This window comes from Zonotrichia leucophrys, chromosome 4 (assembly GCF_028769735.1).
Source record: "Zonotrichia leucophrys gambelii isolate GWCS_2022_RI chromosome 4, RI_Zleu_2.0, whole genome shotgun sequence".
Taxonomy (NCBI): Eukaryota; Metazoa; Chordata; class Aves; order Passeriformes; family Passerellidae; genus Zonotrichia; species Zonotrichia leucophrys.
Window position 1 is genome coordinate 28,298,745 of NC_088173.1, and position 20,785 is coordinate 28,319,529.

Here is a 20,785-nt window from a genome sequence, read left to right on the forward strand (position 1 = left end):
TTGCTTAGCTTAGTGAACATATCCCTGAATTTATGTGCAGGGATCCATGAATTTTCCTGGAAGAGGAAGTCAAGGAGGTGCTTTTGATAAAGAGTTCAAATCAGATATGAGTTGACTACTCTGTATTTTGCTGAGAATTTTGTGCAACTTCAGTCAGCCCACAGAAGAAAAAAAAATATCTTTGGAAATCAAACTGCTCTTGAGTTGTGTGCCCCTCTTGAATAAACAAGCTACCAGCAAAAGTTGCAAGCTTCATGATAGCAGCTACAACATCTTAAGGTTGTTGATGTGATGAGGTTTGTAGCTCATAGTGATCTACAAAACAGATGGGCTTTTGAGTGCACAGTCCCTTTTCTAAGCTTAGCAAGAAGACAATAGCATAGACAATAGTTTCTGGTTTGACTGTGAGTGTGGGACCTCTCAAAACTACACAAGTGTTTGCTGGTAGCCATGACTGACACCAAGGAGGAAACACCCAACGCTTTCCATGGTCAGGATTAAACCAAGCCTGAACACACTAGCCACACATGTTCCTCCTTATTCCAAATACTTACAAAACATGTAATTTGGTAGCCCAGTTACTCCCTTTCTGAAGTCTCCTGAATTTGTTTGTTTTTCAACTGTTGATGCCATTAGTTCCTGCCTTATTTCCCTCTGTTGGCATGTAATTTCTTTAGGTTGGTTGCTCATGCCTTCAGGGTTGCTGGGTTTCATTCCATGACAGACTCTTTGATTTTGCCTCTGTTTGGGGGTGGGTAGGTTTTTTGGTTATTTGAAGTGCTTTGAATGCTGACTTTAATTACGTTGCCTTGTAAGAGGCTCTTCTACAAGGGTTGCCGACTGCAAGGCCTCTGACTGGCTCAGGAGCCATGCTGCTGGGTGGAGGAAGTTCCATGGAACACATGTAAGTGTTTTATAAAGACAGCAGCCACTGAAGTGCAAAACTGACAAATTGCCTTCAAGAATGTGAGACTTAGTGTTGTTTTGTTTGTTTAATTATATATGTATACATATATATTTATCAGTACTAACAGAAACTAAAATGCTTACATCTACCATGGAAAAGTGCTAAATCTGGAAACAGATCTCTAGCATCTCACTCAGAAGTGTGGCATTTTTCTTAGCAACAGATTGTCAGGCAGGGCCCAGCAGAGTTGAGGCAGGGTCCAGCAGAGTTGAGGATGTAGATGAATTGGAGACTGTCCAGAAGAAAGCAACAGGAATGATAAAAGCTTTATAAAACATGGGGATGAGGAAATGTTAAAGAAACTGAGTTTGTTTAGTCTAGAGGAAAAAGACTATGGCTGAAAACGTATGAGTTTTTCAATATGTAAACAATTGCTTTAAAGAGGACAGCCATCATTTGTTCTCCATGGCCACTGTGAGAAGGATAAAAAAAACATCAACACCATTTGCAAGAAAAAAAAGTGAAGCTATGCTTTGGGAACTAGGTTTTGTCTGGATATTGAGCCCTTTCATTGGCTGATTAAAGAACAGGTTAGACCAACACCTTACAGGGAGGAGGTGGTTAAACCTTATTCTGACTCATGGGAAGGTATAAGAGAAAATGACTGCAGAAGATTCTTTCCAAGACTTTCAGCTTTATACATTTATGAAGAAGGACTTTGAAGGGAAAAGACTTGAGCTGGGTGTAGTTGCTTTTTCTAACTGGTACCTCTAGTCACGCTGGTGTCATTTCAACAGTAAGAAATTAGGTCTTCCCTGTGTCAGCTTTTCTGGGAAGAGTTTTTAAAGCCATACAGCTACTCTGTTTAGCAGAACCTCCCATTCTTTCCTCATGTTCCTCCACAAGATGTAAAATACATGTTGGTCTCCTGCTTGAAGGATTTGGAGAAGCCTTATTCAGCTTCTCCCACTGGTTTTAAAGAAATCCCCAGTCTGCAATCACAACTAATCTAGTCTTTCCAGTAGGGAAAATGGTTCATGGTGCCATGGTGGGATAATACAGTTGCAAGTTTTAGGTATCACACCTCAGGAAAATTGTTCTGGGCCCTCAGTGCCACCCTGGAGAAGTTTTGAATGTACATTCCTGTGACATTACAATACTGGCCTTTTCAGTGTGGTCAGATTTGTAGCCCTCTTTGCAACAACAGAAGGAATGTGGTGTTTGCTGTGCCTGAGTAACAGTAGGATTAAAATCATCTGGGGAAAGGTGCCTTCTGACCCAGCCAGTTGGTGGGTCAAGGGCAAGATGGAGGAGCAGCTGAAAAAACAGAATGCTTTAGTAAGGGTTTTAAAACCATTAGAAAACATTTATGCAACAGAGGAGGTTAACAGGGAACCTTTAGAAAATGTCTTACTGTGTTTTGTACCTTGTATTTTTCAGGGAATGATAATTCATTTATAATTAATTGCTAATGGATTTATTATTATCAATATTGATTTCACTTGACAAGGCAAGACATAAAGTTAACAAGTGTGAGGCATTGTGTGCAAAACATTAAATTCCTCCAGGTTCATTGCCATGCCAAGGAGGTTGATCAAGAGCCAAGCTTACAAAAATGTGGCATCAGGGGACCCCTTACTGCCAGTCTGCCAGAGAGGACAAGAGTCCTGGAGGCAGAACTGCCATCAACAGAGGAGGCATACGCAGGCAGCCCTGAGCAGGCCATGGGGGAGGTAGTATACTTCTGAGATTAAATCCTATGTGTCCTAATAGAGACAACTTCTCTCTACAGTATCTTTCAACATTCTGTTAATTAAAAAAAAAAAAAAAAAAAAAAAGAAAAGAGAGAGGACTAGGATAAATTTACAAAAATAAATAAATTAAAGAGAAAGTAACTTCTGCCAAAAAAATGAACTTTCATGTTCAGCTTGAAACTAACTTCCCAGGAGTCAGCTTTCTCAGGGAATGGCCTGTTATCAGATAAAGAAAGGACTGAATAAGAAAGATAATTCCTTTGTTATGAACGTCATCCCCCTTTATCAGGACATTCTCCCCTAGCTTTTAATGCTCACTGAATTTCTTCTGATCTCTTAGCATCTTTATATTTTCCCACCTGTCTGTCAACCTCCTCTGAGGGTATTTTCCTTCTTGAAGCTAAACTTTGTAACACAGCTAAGAGAAAGCAAACAGAAATTTCTTCAATCACTCTCATTGCTTAAAAATTCATAATCATTTCTATAGCCAAAGGCAGAAAAGCTAATTATTTACTGTCCCAAGCAGTCTCAGCACCTCCCGGGAAAATGTGCTGTTGAGCCGGCTGTGCTGGTGCATCCACAGCTCCCATCGCTGGGGCCCAAGTGTGCCAGCAGCACCAGTGGGACTTCTCCAGCTTTGAACAGAGCTGCTGCAGCAGGCTAGCTAAAAGGCAGAGGAGCTCAGCCACCAGGGACTGGGAAGACAGCAGCATCTAGCTTCTCTCCCTAGCAAACCTTCCGGCCCTCTTCATATTGGCATTTACAGGAAAGTGAGCTATTTAGGAAAAGATTGCCACTTTTCTCTTTTCAAAGTGCAGCCCATTTAAGCTTGGTACATAGGATATAATTGAAAAGGAGCACCAGTAGAATTCTGGCTGATGCAAGCAAATACCTGTCCAAAATGATTCACTGAGTTGTGGCTTTGCCTTTCTGTTTATGTGTTTGTTTGCCTTTTATGGAAAGATGCCCAGCTCTGGTTACTGCTGTGAGAGATTTGGACTTGCTCTCTATCCCACATTATACTGCTGTCAGATTCCAGTGGAAGATCATCTATACAGGCATCCTCTTCCTCATCCTTTTGAGGCAACTCTTTCCTTCTCTTTCTTTTCACAATCTGCCTATAAACTGAGTTCTGATCCAACATTTGTGACTTCTTTGTAACATGTTCTGAACCAAAAAGACCTTTCCCTCAATCTCAAATTCTTTGAACTGCCCCATTCGAATTCCCAACAGACTCTTCTTTCCTGTCCTCTTGCTTTTTGCTGTCAGCTGGAGTAGACTTGCTACATTTCTCTGTAAAGACTGAGGAGGATAAACCTAAATACACAGATTTTACTGTGGTCTCACTGTGGGCTACCTCAGGCACCGTCTGCTGTTCTGCACTGGAACAAGAAGAATGGTCAGAGAGCTATAATATGCAGTAATTTACCTGGTCTCTGGCAAGCTTTAATTACCGTTGCTGATTAAAAAGACCTGGGAAAGCTAAGTGTGAATGATGGGGATCGAGTAGAGGTGGATGGTCAGGGGAGATAGATCAGGCATGACATGATGATAGTACAGAGAGGATAATGTGCTGTCAGCACTGGAGCTGCATGTGTCAGAACTAAGACAAGCAGCAGATCTGAGACAGCAGTGATGGGAAGGGCTCTGCAAGACAGGGAATGAATATGAGGGAACAAGATGTGAAATGGAGAAGAGGGCATTGGGATGGCAAACATATCTATAATTGGCAGGTGCAAAAAGGTAGACTCATTCCTTTTCACAGTGAATGTTGTGGAAAGGACTGTGCTATTCTTAACCCTTGGGACTAGATTAGACTATTGTGATATGCATCATAAATCAACTAAGCATATATGTAGTCCTAGCCATGTTTCCAAGACAGCCACACTTCTGCCAAGGACACCCCACAGAGGTGCTTGTGGATTCAAGCAAAAGGCAGAGCCTTCATTATGGTATTCAGTCTAGACTTCAAGACATCCAAAGGGCAGCTCAGAACTCTGCCCTGCTATTGCTCCATCGTGCCCTTTCCCACCTTGGCTGTGCCCCAGCTCCGAGATGTTCCAGCTCTTCCTTCCATCAGGCTTTGGCTTCCTTTCGCAGCCCCATCTCAACACTTTCTCCCCGTGCCCTGAGCACAGCAGCCACTCTGTCAAGGCCACTCTGTGTCCCACCCTGCTTGTGAGGGGCAGTGCCACCTCCTCCCAGCACCCAGCTGGGGGTACCTGGTTTGCACAGCTTGGGCTGAAGTCAACCCAGCTCACCAGCTGTAAGGAAAACCTCCGGGGAGTTAAGGCTGCTACTGTTTCTGGCACAATAATTATACTGACGCGTGCATGGGAAGTTTCTACCTTTTCACATGTTTTCACTGAGAGAATTCAGGGTTGTTTCCCAGGGTTACTATGAGCTAATAGACAGCAGGCATGGAGCAATGACAGGATTTTTCCCTTGTGAAGGCATAGGACTAGTGACTTCCCCCTACAAGGACAGCCCTATTCCCTTCTTCCCATGCTTTCACTCTCCCCTCCACCCAGAACAAACTGGTGTTGCATTGATTAAATTGTACAGAAGGATGCAAACATCTGGGTGTTGGCAGTGTGTCTCCCAGATGGCCAACATTCTTGCTTCCTTCTTTTTCAAGATGAAAGGATCCATTTTAAAGCCAGTTAAAAGAATATTAGAGAATTGATCCGAACACAACAAAGTGAATAGGCTGAGTTACATTTTCATCCTATACTGCCCTCTATTGAGAATGGATACATATGCAGAAAAAATTCTAAACTGCAGTTAATAACAACAAAATTCAGCATAGATTTTTATCTCCACAAAAAATCACTATTTTTAAAAGCCCATATGTTCAGTTCCAAACACAGCTTAATTTTTTGCTTTTTGATGTATTTTTAGGTTCTATACATGAAGGCAAAATCCTTCCCTGGGAAATGCTTATGGGGAACCTGTTATATTAATAACCCTACTAATAACCAACCTGTTACAATAACCCAAAATAATCCATCTGGGACATGGTGATGCCAGGTGGAAGCTGCTTGGAGGGTTCCATGTACAATGTGTTCCACATGCATTATGGCAAAGGCCCTTCACTCTCCCCCTGACCTAATCAGCTCAAATGTCAGTGGATGAAAGGGCCATTAGCTATACTAGTCATGCTTGAAAACTAGAATGATGATACATTTACCTAAAAAAAAGAACTCAGAAAAAAATGTGCCTCTTGACTTTAAAACCACTCTCTGGTAGTGTGATTCCTCAGCAACATCATTCCTTCTTTGGCAGTATTTGTGGAAAAATGTAGAGGAAGAGAATGAGTTATAGTGATGCTAGCAAAAAGAAGACAGAACAGATTATTATGTCCTGTATTTTTCTACCACTTTATCATCTGAAGAGCTCTAAAGGCTTACAAATAATTGTTTACAAATTAATTATTTGCAAAGTAATCACGTGGAGGTAATTATCTGAAAAAAGCAGAATGGACAAGCAAAGATTAAATTCGGTTTTGTTTTACATAAAGGGAAATTTGAGGAAAAATAATCAAATCTAAACTGTTTAGGTTTAAAGTCTAAAACTAGAATCCTCCATCTCCTCTTTTCCTTTCAAACAAAAAAATGTTCACAGGTGTGTAGCACTTTCAGCTATATAAAGGATGGCAGGGGATTCATATTGGTAAACGACATGACCTAACATTTTTTGAGGTGAAAGTGTCCCACTGTGATTTCATCTTCATTATGGAATTTAAGAGTGAAAAATTATGTGTTCTGGGTAAAGCTGTGATGATTTGAAAATGAATTTGCAAGAAAATTCCACCTATTTTGGATGCTGATTCTAGATAAGAGTTGGAGAAGATTCACTTCTCTGGGCTTTCTTCATTTTCCCACTATTTTGGTGGGTGCCCACTGATGTTTCTAGGTCCTCTTCTGCCACTGACCTCTAAGATCTGACAGGCTTCCCTCAGCCCAATTTACTTCTTCCTCCCTTGTATACAAAATTGTGTAATTTTTACAGAAATTGTATTTTCTTAACTCTCTTCTGCATCCCAGATCCATAAAATGACTGACTTACATTCCAGAAACACTAGTCCTTCAGTATAAATCTCAGCACCCTGAACGGGGAGCTGGGATCTTAAAAAACAAATCCCTCTGCTCCTAGAGCTCTTATGGCATTTCATAAAAGCCATAATCCATCTTTTGCCAAGCAAAGATTCTCTCCCACAGACCATCTATGTGGTTTCCATCTGCACATTAATTGGAAACTGCTTGGGGTAAAAAAGTATTTATATGTTTCGAATTGCAGCTGTTCCCATGCTCTGGCAAGGTGCAAGGGAGCTCTTTTCCCACAGTCCAGCCCTCCAAGGAGAAGCCACAAGCTGGCTGCAGACCTGGAGCACTGAAACTCTGGGGCATTTGGGTGGTGTCAGCTGGGCTGAGGCGGAGCCGTGTGCCAGCGCTCACTGCACAGAGCAGTGTGCCTGTTTGCTCTTGGGCAAAGGGCTCTCTGCTGGGCACACTCCTGCCTGCAAGTCTTCAGCCGTGTCTCCTTCTCTCTGCCAGCTGCGGTTGAAGGAACATGTATTTTATATTGTTTCTGCCAGGTAAACATCTTGAATGATGACTTCCTTCGGGCACATAAGTCTTGAAACACCTAGGAGAAACCTAAAAACATAGATGAGAACCCTCAGCACAAAAACTAAGCTGCAAAATATATGGGGCTGAGCAGACAGAGCACTTCTGTTTACTCAGACCCTCTCTGGAAACTGGGACTTGCCCATACAGAAAATTACAGGGACCCTGAAGAACAAAAATGATAACAGGTAGATAGGCTTTGCATTGGTCTTACCTGGAATGGTCCAGCAGTGGCTTACACTCATCAGTTTATCAAAACAGCTTTTCCCATGTGCAAGGGCTAACAGCTTTGGCAACATTCATCCTCAAGGAGAACTCACAGAGCAGATCTAAGGAAGATTTTACTCAAAAACTGCTGTGGCATCTCCTCACATAGGAAATGATAGGCACAAAAAACTGGAGAAGGGGCTTAGATGGCCTGTATCCTAACTGGAAAACTGTTGTGCAGACTTGCTCTCTGTGCTGATCTTCCTTGCAAACTCATCTTGGTATCTGTAAAAAAAAAAATCCCCAACATTTATAAAACATCAGAGCAAGTTTATCCATGACATGAAAAACATTCAGTGTGTATTACTTTAGCAATGGTTCCAGATGGTGATCTACTGCAGCTTAGTAACCAGAAAGATTTTTATGCTGCTGTGAGATAAAAATTTCCCAGGTCTGAAATCAGAGGAATTGACTGGCAGTCTCTCTGCATCAAATAAATAATGCGAAGAGACAAATGGAATATTAATTTTTATGATTAAACGAGTCAGCAGGTTAATTTTAATATAATGTAAATGCAGGTTTTATGGAAGAGATGGTACATAGCTAAATGCTATGCATCAGTTTTCCATTGCTACAGGGATTTCACTGCAATGTACTTAAAGCCCCATCCTATGTTTCAGCAGGGCTGAAAGCCTGCTAGTGCTTTGAAGGGATGAAAGGAAATGAAATTGAATAGCAAACAAAAAAAGTCGAGACTTGATCAGTGATGATGAGAGAATTCCAACTGGGTCCACTGGGGAGCAATGATCAAGAATTAAGGTCTTGATTTTTTTTTTTAAGCTAACAAATGAAGCTTCTTTATTCTACTTAAATGGGATAAGAAAAGCCCTATTAAAGGGAGCTAACAGTTGTACTAATCTGCAAGCCACATCCCTATTGGGCCCAGTTGGTAAAAAAAGGAAAGTCTTCTAAAAATGTCTAACAAAACCCACAGAAAATGAGGAGAGCAAGAGATAACTCCAAAATGTGCAACTTGGTTTCTGTGGAAGAAGAAAAAAGTCTGTTTTCATGACTGAGTGAAGAGGCAGGAGCATGAGGTGCAGCTCTCATTCTGTGCGCTCCAGCCTCTGGAGTTTACAGTCTGCAGGCTGGCTGCAGAGGGGCTCTTGCCAGGTGTATGAAGGTGGCCTGGGGCTCAGGGTTTTGCCCTTTTATTTTCCCTTTGGTTTTGACTGAGGATTTGATCCCCCTCAGGCACCTGCCTTACCAGGATAACTTGCATTTCTGGCATGACTGATCTCAGCAGGTGGCTCTATGAGGGCAGCATGCCCATTCCTGGGCAAGCTGAAATATTGGCCCTCTCTGCTGTCACATTGGCAGCCTTTAATGCATGCTCATCTCCATATAAGTATTGCTTAGGCTCCAGATTTGGCCAGTTGTGAGATTACTGTGCCATCTCTAATCTGTACCCTCTCCTGAATCTCTGGCTGGCTCGCTGGCTAAGGGGATCTTCCAGCACTCCTGCTGTATCTCCTCCATGCCCATGTGCTCTTGGTGGCACCATTCAGTGTCACTGATTTGACTCTAGCTGACAGGGAGAGCAATAGCTGTGAAGATGTGTCAACATCCCTGGCTGCCAACATGTGGAGGCAGCCTGAATGCATGCCCAGGACTCCTCGGGAATTAAGATGTGGCTTCTAAATCTTGTGGCTGTCTCTGCACAGCCCTGGTGACCTGTGCTGGCGGGATTAATGACAGAGAAAGGCTGTGAGGACACTTTCCCAAGGCTGGTGGACTAATCTCTCAGCAGGGGAGAAAAGAGAGGAATAGCATGAGCAAGATAAGAGAGAAGATCCCTTGGCAAATGTGTAGCAATAATTTAGGAAGGAACCATTGCTCTGAGAATTGAGGACATCATGACCTCATTAGTCTAAGACACAGAAAAGACAGAGGGTGGCATGGGGTGTGCAGGGACAAAGGATAAAACTTGACCCCATTGTAGAATTACATAAAACAATAGTTAAACCAGAGTCTTACTTTAGTCTTTTTTTCATATGGACCAAGCCCAGCTGTGAATTGATAACCAAAATACAATTTTGTCCTCATCTCAAGTCAGTGTTTAAATGCACGTGATGAGGAAGAACCCTCAGTAGGACCCTGAGCTCATTAAGAAGAGAAGGCTCAAGGGGAATCTTCCCAATCTGTAGAAATACTGAGTGAGGGAGAATAAAGAACCCAAAACCTGAAATACAACAAGTACTGAAATATGGTAAATCCAATTTATACTTAAAATAAAATGTATTTACTGAGAAAGTGGTCAATCACAGGAACAGGTTGCTCAAAGAAGTTGTGGAGTCACCATTTCTGGAGGTATTCCAAACCCAACTCCCTGCAGCTTTTTGCAAAGTGCTCCATCTGACCGTGCTTTGAGCAGAGGGATTGGACTAGATGGGTTCTATAGAACCCTTCCAGCCATTTTTACCCTTTATATCCCAAATCTCATCATGGATACAAATTGCATCCTCTTGATGAGACCAGTACAGCTCTTAAACTCCTGCTCTGCAAACACACGTGAGATACCCCATGGAGATGCATGTTTTTACATGAAGTTCACAAATCCTCCATGTCTTACACTTTTAGGTAAACATTTGCCCCTAAAATTTCAAGCTATAAAGTGCTTCCAGACTTTCTATCAATGATTGCATTAAACAGAGCAGCAATGGCTAAAATGGAGGGTCTTTCAATGAGCTTCAGAACTTCCAGCTGCTGCACACAAACCCCATTAGTGCAGAATTGTGACACAAAATAATGAAATAATTTATCCAGGCTAAAATAGGTCAGAGTTTTGACAGTGATTTCAGTGAAAGCATGGTGAGGTCCTTTGGGTCTGGCTATTTTTTTCAAAGAACCAAACCTGATTCCTAGTACAAGGTAGCATGCCCAAGTTACATGGCTCTATATTTTAAATAGAACTTCTTTTTAATAACCTGGATTTAATGTGTTTTACAATATATTTATTATCTCACACTGTGATATTTTGTAACTTAGATTTTCAGCTAACGAGTAGCTCATCTAATGAAAATAATGATTTTTTCATGCTGTACTACATGGAAACTTAAAGTATTTCAATTAAACAAACCACCTCATTAGTGTGCCTTGATAACATAGTTGAGTTTTCTTTGATATGGTCAGAAATATCTAGCATGCTTTTGGGATGCAATCAAACTCTCCAATAAACTTGTTGCTAAAGACAGCTGCTAGCACCATGTATTTCTTGAGCAGTCAAATGACCTAGTTTAGAAGTGTTTGAAGCCATTTTATGCTCTGGAAGGAGAACAAATTAACCTTGTTTAACAAGTAGTTTTCAATTTGTGTTCAAGCACTCTTCTGCACTCTACCATCTCCGGAACAGTAGCATGGCCTTATTTCATCCTTCCTCTTACATCTCCTATATACTTAAGGCTACAGCTTTGGGAAACACCTCTCATCTGCTGCATATACCCTGGGAGGGGTAGTGTCATTGCACTCAAAATTCATTTGAAGCCATAAGTCCTGTTGTCTGAGGTCTGTTTCAGTTTTTTTGTACTTTATGAAGAGCTAAAAGAAAATCAGGGTCATTGTTACTTTTCCCTCAGATTTATTTTGCCTGTTCCTTTTAAGGGCTTGTTCAATTGGATATTGCCAAGATAGCAGAGAACTCTGCAGCAAACCCCCAGCTTTTGGTTGAGACAAGACCAAACTGATCTTTTTTGCAGAAGATTTCTGTGGCTGCAGCTAATTCCATTGGGATGTGGGGTCAGAGCTGTGGCTATTATAAATCAACATATCTCTGTCCAGGGAGCTGTTTTTTATCAGATGGGGATCTGGATTCACATTTCCATAGTTTCTCTGAGAATGAGCATTTCTGGATAATATCCTTTCTATAAGGCTAGTGTACATTGAAGTTACAATGAGTTGCTGCCTTTTAGGCTATTCCCTTGAAAAACTTGGTTCAGATTTGGGTCTCATTATAGGCAAAATGGTTTGCAGAAAATATCTCTGTTGAAAGTAATTAGCTACTCTCTCATCAGCTGCAGTAGACCACACATTTAACACTAGATAGCTTCACCATTTCTAAGTATTCACTTTAAAAGAAAAGCAGATGAAAGGCATTTAGTTCATGTGCCAGCTCACCTGTACTAACCTTTCCTGTGACTCTACTCTTTTGTCAATTCTTTCAAAGAGGACTTTAGTGTGGCTTTTTATCACTGTGAAAACCACATTAAGCAACAAACAAGCAAGCTTTTCACACACAAAATTTAACTGGTGCACTGTTACATTTGGGAAGCTACATGGTATCTCCCCATCTACATTCTTTCTCCCTCAGCAGCAAAACTAAAGTGTACCTTGTTAGTTTTCTATTCAAGTTAATTTTGATGCCCTCTGTTCTCAGCAGATAAGGTCTTTATCCTGCTGCAAAGAAATATTTACAGCCAACATGCAAGCTCTCCTCCACCTTTGCCTGCCTGTTATAAATCCTAAATTCTAAGATTAATGTAAGTTGGCAGTGTCCCTTTAATCAAAATTTAATGCTTGTCTTCAATCTCCTCAAAGCACTTAACATCTAGCAGCTTTAGAAGGGAGAGCATCATTAGCGCTGCTGTCCTTTGCTTCCCAGCAAGCAGGAGATTTGACCATGGGGTGTGACAGAAATGGGGATGTTGTGTTGCCCTCCACAGAGCCCTATTTGGGATCAGCCTGTTCAACTTCTGCTCTTTTTGCTGCTCACAGGGAAGAGGGTGCAGAGCAATCAGAAAATCTGCACAAGAAGAAAATGAAGCCAGCACTTTCATTCAGAAGTTAATAGCAGACCCTTCTTTGCACCTGCCATCTCTGTGCAGACAGGTACTAAAATTCACGTCTAACTGTGTCAGAAATACTGCATTTAGCTGTCTCAGCTTCTGTCACAGGCATAGCTGCTGATCAGCCAGTTAGTCTGGGATGTTCATAGGAGATTGGTTTCCATTGAGTCATTCTGATTCCTGGACCAGTGAGAAGCCAGGCTTGCAGCTTGGCAGCCAAGTGCTTAGAAATCTGGCTGTGAGCCCCTCTGAAAGTCTGGCCTGAAATCTGCAAATATGCAACTCGGAAACCCCCATAAGAAGCAGCCAGTCTGATGCCAAGCATAAGCCAAGTTCATCACAGCTTCATGAAAAAATAACACTTTCTGGGATTTTTGTAATGCACAGCAAAGTACAATGCTGCAGAAATATTTTGTAGGCAGCTTTCTGTACAGTAACCTGCTGCTCTGCAGGCATTGCTACCTAACATTGGTCCAGACATTTCTTTCAGTCCAGTGTCACATCTTGTGTTCTAGCAGTGTGATGCTTTATGATTTAATGTGCTCCATTGTTTGCTTCTCAAGCCATTTAATTTTTCTTCCAATTTCCCTTCAATCAAGGTGAATTTGCATTATTTCTGTGTTACAAAACTTCATAAATACAGAGGTTTATGGGTACCTCTAGGCCTTAATTGTTTCCTGCTGGATACCAATAAAAATGTATCTGGACAGATAGATATTTTAATGTGTCCCTAATTATTAATGTAGAGCTTAGGTTTTACCTAGCAAGGAATATCCAAAGCCCCATGTGCACATATTTACTTGCTTGCTTTCTCTCTGCTTCTCTCCCTTTTGCATCTAAAGTGTGTAGAATTGTTCTGGGCATTTACCTTTGGAGAATTTAGTTTTATCTGACTTACACTGTAAGCAAAATTGAGTTGCAGAAGATAATTCTAATTATTGGAAGTATTTGCCTAATCTTTAGCATGTTATAGCCTGGCCATTACCATTTACAGTACATTACAGTTTTAGCTTTTAAAATATGTTCACAGCTGGGCTGTGCCTTGATAGCTCCTGCAGTGAAATCTGGTGTGAGGGGAGTGTAGGCTGCATACAATAAATACAGCGTGACAGTCTAAAGGGCAGGAGACTTGGTCCAGTGAATGTGCAGTACATCATTGTTTGAAGGTGAATAATTTTACATGTAGCTAGCTATTCAGAACACACATCCAAAGGGATTTTTACCTTCAGGTCTTCTTGAAGAATGAAGGCATTTATGGAGAAGTAGGGTAAGGAGACACAGGGAGAAGATAGGAGGCAGCTCATTCATAGACTTAGCATAAAGATATGGATGCACTTAACTGAAGAGGGAAGGAATGATGCTTTCTTCTCTCTTGATATGATGAAAATAAAAAGTGATCAGGATAGATTTTTGTTATCCTCTGGGCATTAAAAGCTTAAATGCAAAATGCATGACTTATTATATCTAGCCAAATCTTATGGGTAAATAGGCAGTATGGGGAATTAGTTGTTGTTAATTGGACTTCTGAGCTGAATTCCCAGGGTGCTGCACTGCCAGCATATCCCCTTTGTTTTAATACTGAAACAGGGAGAAGCCAGTTCTATGATGGATTCATTCCACTATAGAATAGCAGAGCACGCTAAATCATCTTCTTCAAAAACAGCTGCATTTGTTGAAAGTAAATATTTTAGGGTTAATTTCTGCATGTACTGTGTAAGGTGTTTGTTTCTCCATTGAGTATTTTGGAACTGTAAAGTAAATCTTCAAGTAGCATAAATTGCCTAATTGTTCTCTAATATTTGAAGATATGAATTGCTGTTCCTTAAGCTATTGTATTTAGATCACATTTTCTATGTAGTTTGGGGCAGTCAATTTTGCTGCTGGTGAGTTGACCTCTTCTGAATTCCATGGCAGTAAGTGTGCTTTCATTGATACTAACAAAACATGCAATCTCAAAAATCATATTTCATATTGTTTTATCAACACTATACACAGTGTTCCTCCTTTAGAAAGTTTTAACAATAATCACAAGAAAAGCCCCAAAACCCAAAGATATCTCACAGATTCAGGAGACCCAGAAAAAATAGTCTTTGCATCAGGCTTTTGTTCTAGCAGCCAGTCCAGTCACACATGCTGAAAAAATTGATAAAGTACAAATCCCCAGAGCCAAGCAGAGGCCACAGGTCATACCTCCTTCAGCAGCCTGTTGTAGTTGATGCTCCTTGCACAGTTAATTTTCACTGGTATAATCCAAAAGGTAACTGAGAAAAACAGGCTTCTATTGCATGTTTGACTTGGTAAAACATCATGGAGAAATGTTCCAAGTGCTCCTGAAGTGCTCATTAAAAAACAGGGAGATGTTTGTATGAATTATAAACTCCTTAGAAAACTTAAACAGCAAAACCTTCCTGCACTGTTAATATATCTTTAAATCATTAAGACAAATATAGTTTTTTTTAAAGGTACACTAATGCATTATTGACCTTTCTTCATTCTTTATCTCTCCCCCTCATCCCTATATGGTCAACATTTGCCATGGTAGGTAGCCCTTCCAATTTTAAAGAACAAAGCAACAGAAAAACGTCCAAAATTCCAGATCCCTTTGACACTTAACCTCTCACTCAGTAGTTTGGTCTCAGTCAATTCAAAGGAGTTTTATTGTTTATTAGACTTGAAATGGAATCTATCCTATACCTTTCTCACCTGTTCATGGGATCCATGAACAGGTGAGATTTATGGCAGATGGTTTTGAATAATTTCTCATGGAAAGGGGCAGCTAGTATTTGGTCTTCATTGCTCTCCCAAAACCTGCACAGATAAAGAATTGTACTTTAATTCTCTTTACAGAGTCCCCAAGATTTTGTTAAATAGTAACATCAATTACATTTATTTTAGAACAGGGAAGGTTGGACTTACACCAGTTAGGGCTAGTATTTAGGGAACTAGATTGTTAAGGTATTTGAGAGGTAACACTGAGTGACCTGCAGACATTACATTAAGGATATCCAAAATCACGATCACCACGACCAGTGCCCACAGGGCTGATTACACTGCCCTTAATTAAGTGATTGACCCAAGTCCGCCACAGGAAACTCTGGCAGTGAGAGTGCTTTGTCCCTCTGATCCTGGGCACAGGCACATCCTCCCTCTAAGGCAGGGAAAATTCAGCCATGCCCCTCGCCTTGGGTGGCTGCTCTTGGGGGAAGGAGCAATGTGAGGTGATGATCCCAAGCAGCTCTGGAGGCATTTCCAGTGTGAGTCTGTCCAGAGATGTGAGATGCCTACAGCATAGTACACACTGCTGGGGAAAGATTGCCTCTGTTTCCTTGTTGCCTGGATAGTCAGAAGGCTTAGATGTGAGAAGCAGACAGGGTTTAGCTTTATTTGGCACAAAGGGTGAAATGCAGTTTTCACAGCCTGGAATAGCTGTGCAGAGCCCCTTTATTTTTTTCCATTGCTCTGTGTGGAAGATGTATAGCCCCTCTTATCATGGCTTATCACAGCTGCGCCAGGAGAAATGACACAGGGGATGTTGTAGGCCAGGGACCCTGACTTCAGCCTGAGGGCTGATGAAAAGCAAACGTGAGCTGTCACCATGAAGAATTCACATCCAGCTGCTTGTGCTGCCCACGGGCTCAGTACCCTGCTCTGTCTTAAACACTTTCCACAGGGGAGGAGGAGGGCACACAAAGCCTTTCTAATTAGGTGTTGTATAGGAAGGATGAACTCTTTCCCAAGTGAGATGGAGGATTGCACGTCTTCTCCAGATGGTGAAAGTATTTTTTTCTTTAAGGCAGGAGAAAATAAGCAGGTGTGAGTATGGGACCTACCTGTATTGGTTTTAATCGGCAACTTTAGGCAAACTCAGTGTTCTCATCAGAAAAGGGGAAAAATAAACAGCTGAGCACTGTGATTCATTTACACTTCAAATATACTTTGAGTTGGTTATTCCTCAATTAATCAAATAGCTGGTGTATCCCTAAAGTAGTATAAAGTGACACGCTGTGTGAAATCAATTTTCCCTTCCAAAATCATTAAATTCAGTAGCCTGTGACTACATCCCTGCTAATTCTAGTACCGGTCCTTTCATCCTCCATTAACTTTGGCACGCCTAACAGGCTGTCAAAAATAATTTCCCAGAACGTAAATAATTCAGAAATTAAAAATTAATAAATAATAACAGAGAGCTACTGGGAGATAGACTGGGTCAATTAGTCAGCTCTGCATTCTGTTTCTTCGCAGCAGGGGGGCAGCCATATTCGTTACTAGAATCTTTCCTCCGATTCCTAGGTCTGATTTATGGCTCTTCATTACTGGATCCAGTCAGACACAATTACCTCCATCACTATCTCAGTTCCTAACTTCAAAGAAACACACATTTTCTTGTCTGCTTTTTTTCTCCTTGCAGCAGCCTCAGCTTGACGTCCCTGGAATTTCTTCCACGCGGACTAATTAATAAGACTTTGACTTATCATATTCACTTCTCTTCTTTGATGTCCTACCTTAGTCAATCATCCTATTTAATTAGAATTTCAATGATAACTTTACTTATCTCGTGGCTAGATGTAAATTAAAATAACGGGATTTTAATTCTCTTTCTTACAGGGTTATGACATTTTTGACAGAAAAAGTTTCAACCCAAATATGATATTGTGTACTTCCTATGCTAGGACTGCATTCCACTAAATTGTTTTTCCCTTTGCTACAAAATAATTTTGCTTGTTTAACAAGCTCCACTGAAATGGAAATGAACTACAGCTTCTCATAACGTAATTTGCACAGGTCTGTGTTGTGGAAGGTTATGTTGATAGAAATTAGTATAATCAGATAGTGACACACACCACATAGTTAACAACGAAAGGGAATGGGACTTCTAAGAAAAAAAAATCAGCTCTGGAGAGACAGTGGAGCCAAGGACCTCTACTTTCTACCCTTTCAAACAGCTGCTAATACTTTTCCAAGATGTCTTGGTTCCTTTCCAAAATTATAGATCTAAGCCTGTTGGTTGCATCCAAGCAGCACCTGAGGTTGGACTCTGACTTCAGTGAGACATTTCCAAAACACGTACTGATACACTGTTCATGGAAATGGTATCCTGCCTGTGACTTAACAGGAGCACCACAGCTCTCAGCCATCACATCTTTTCCTCTCTGCAGCACCCAAGTATGTGCTTGCCCCCAGGCCTGCTTTCCTTCCCATGCCTCTTAGATTTTGCCAGTCTGGACTGGTACAACAGCAAGTGAATGAGTGAAAACATGTCTCATTTTTTAATTGAAGCTTATTGTGGAGAAAAGCCCTAGAGAGATCCATGGAAAGAAGTTAATGGGGCAGCGGAACCCTCCTAGGGCCTGGTAGATTCCTGGAAGTGGTACAGAAGTGTGAGGAAAGTATAAGGGGACCCAGCCAGGCTTATCAAGCCTTTTGCCTTTGGGAACTCTCACTCTTACTCTGTTGGAACTTTACATGTGACCATGCAAATTGTTATGCACATAGAGAGGAGCTTTCAGTAAAAAGAGAGATCAAGAGAGGACCATGTGGAAAAGAAAGGATGGTCAACATACCAAGAATTGGTCTTAAACTGTGAACAAATCATTTTTCTGATGCATTAAACAGAATATGGTGACAGCCTGCTGGCTGGTGCAAAATATATTCCATTACTAAACTGCCATCAGAGATGATTATCCTTCCAATTGGATGTGGTGGCAAAGAGGTTTATTGTTTTGCGCTGCGGATACCCAAGTACACCTGGAAGCCAGCCTCCGGTTTCCTCAATGAAACAGCCCACAACCTCAGGTGCTATGCTTCCGCTGACATCCTAGAAAGGAAAAAATTATTTTATAGGACACCACTGTTACTTTTCTACATTGTTGGGCTGTGCATTTGCTAATCCATCCCCTTCATTGCATTCAAGGAAAGAAGAAAACACAGAAAGAGTTAACGAGACATGTTGGATGTAGAAAATGACTGCTCCCAAAAGAGATGGTTTGGTCCTGTGAAGAGGTAGAAGTAGCAGAGAACATGAATCACTTGACTAATCTGTACAAAATGGGCTTAGTGAGCTTCTGCTTCAAATCTTATCCCCACATTAGATAGCATTAAACCAGTTGTCATTAAGCTAACATTTCCAGATGCTCTGGTGAGCCGTTTGCCTGATAGCCCTGTTCCTCTTAAAAAAGAACTGAAAATGCTTGAAAAAGTAGGCCAGTACATCAGCAGAAGCAAATGGCTGGAATTTAATTGGCAGTTTCTAAAACTTACACAGGTTGAGTTTAGAGCCTAAGTGGAATAAGTTCAAAAGCATATCAATACTATTGTCAATAATAAAATAGTTACCTGTTGCACTGACAACATCTAAACTATTCTATCATAATTTAATAGTGTTGTTCTTTAACAATTGGATTCTGTTACCCTTTTATATTTAGGCATGATTATTTAATCTAATTTAATTGGCTTTCTTATTCCCCTCAGGGTTCTGGGCCTAGAAAGTTCATGTTAAATACTCTAATTGCTCTGAAATTTACTTGTCTTCTAAAATATGCTCCTATTTTAAATATACCCTAAAATCTAGTTCATACATATTTTCTCTCCTTTCATGAATTAAAAAATATTTCTGGTGTCCATGATTTGCACTTAAAAAGAGTCAATAATTAACCAAAATAATAATTATAGATTGAAAACAGGGAGGATGCAGTACAACAAACTGTGAGTTACATAAATAAGGGCAGAAGCACACATCAAAGCTTTCTGAGCACCTGCTAATCTCCAAAAGCAGAGCTGAAGCCGCTAACAATGGCTGCAGCAGCACCCTACATGCTTAACGTGTGGGTCCTTGAGTATCACTGTGGAACAGTGCTCAGGTCAGTGGGGCAAAAGAGCATTTGAGGGCTCACAGACAGGGGGCCCAACCCCATCCTCCTTGCAGATGGTGATTTCCCATTGATGCTGCATGGAGATTTTGACTGTGCGAGTCAGTATCAACTGTGACAGCAGCCACAAGGCATTCACACACACTGTGAGAGGGAGGACTTGGTGTGGCAGTGGGAACATCACCACTGCCACCAGAGGCTGGGGAGCAGAAGTGGAGGAAAAGTGTGCTTTAAAACCTCTTGGTCAGAGCCAGGTGGCCGGATGGGATCCAGATCCATTAGTAAGGTCACATATAGATAGCAGAGGTCAGATGCTGATTTCAGAACACAGAGGCAGCTCTGCTTGTCAACATGCTCCTCAGCTTGGCAGGGACCAGGGGTGTGGGATGGGAGCTGAAACAAACATCTGGGAGAAGTGTAGTTCAGGGAGTGTTTCTCCTTTCCTTCCTATTAATGAAAAGGTGAGGGGTTGCCAGAGGTCCCTTCTATGTATTTAGATTTTAATGTGGCAGATCTGGCACCACTGGAATGCTGTTTCTGGCTACTGACAAGCCATCCTATAGTCCCTTAGCTCTGGCTATTTCCTTTCTCTTCTTTTGTCAAGGGTCTACCAGAGGCTATTAAATAGATTTCATAGAACATTCTGAGTTCAAAGGGACCCACAAGGGTCATTGAGTCCAGCTCTTAAGAGAATATAGGCTCATACAGAGATTGAACCCACAACCTTGGTGTTGTTAGCACCATGCCTACGCCAACTGAGATAATCTAAGGTCAGGAAATGTGACCCAGCTCAGGACACTTGGGCGATGCTGATGGATGAACACGGGGAGGATGTATTAAGGGACAGTTCTACCAGCTGTGTCCTTTTTTTCCCCTATGTTTTTCCTAGGTACCTGTGGCCTGGAAATGGGAGGTTGAGTCAATGGACCTTTGATCTGACCAGCAGACAAAGGTTTATAACTTCATTCTCCTGTGTGAGCACATGACACAGGGAGTACAACCAGGAGGTGTCAGGCAAATGTGGGCATTGGGTAACTCTCCAGAGGGGCAGTTTCAGGATCAGCCTGTCTGCCGGGTCCTGTGCCGCTCAGGAGTGAGGGCATCTCGAGGGGAACGGAGCCTGGCAAGGGCAGCCCTACAATGCCCCAGGCAAGGCTTTCGAGGGATTCTGTGGGATCAGCCTTTCCTTGTGCAAGTTTTGTGTAAGACACGGTTCCCAGGTGTGTCACGAGCCACTGTGCCATGGAAAAGCCTGTAGGAGTGACTTGTAATTGAGAGCTTAAACAGCAGGATGGGGAACGGCTTCTGGACCCACAGCTCCCTAATTACCATAATGAAGCACAAACCCTTCTTTCCCAGGACAGAAGCCGATATTTTAGTCAAAGAGTTTTTCAGTAAAACACACAATAAATAAAACGGAGGCCCCACGGCGCTCATTGGCCGGCTCCCGATGCCGCCGCCAAGCGGCGCCCCGCCCCGCTTCAGCCGTACAATGGCGCTGCCCACCCGCCCCCTCCCTGGTAGACAGATCCAGTGCGCAGGCGCCGGTATTTCTTCCGGTCTCCAGCGCGCCGCCATTTCA

The 20,785-nt window shown here is 41.8% G+C and overlaps 1 long non-coding RNA gene across 1 annotated transcript in view; it reads left to right on the forward strand.

Annotated features, from left to right (window-relative positions):
- LOC135446727 (uncharacterized) overlaps positions 1-12,365 on the forward strand; it is a 160,969-nt gene extending 148,604 nt beyond the window's left edge. Inside the window, exon 4 of the long non-coding RNA XR_010439876.1 lies at positions 12,267-12,365. This is a non-coding gene — a long non-coding RNA (uncharacterized LOC135446727). The remainder of the gene's footprint in view (positions 1-12,266) is intronic.
- Positions 12,366-20,785: the final 8,420 nt, after the last annotated feature.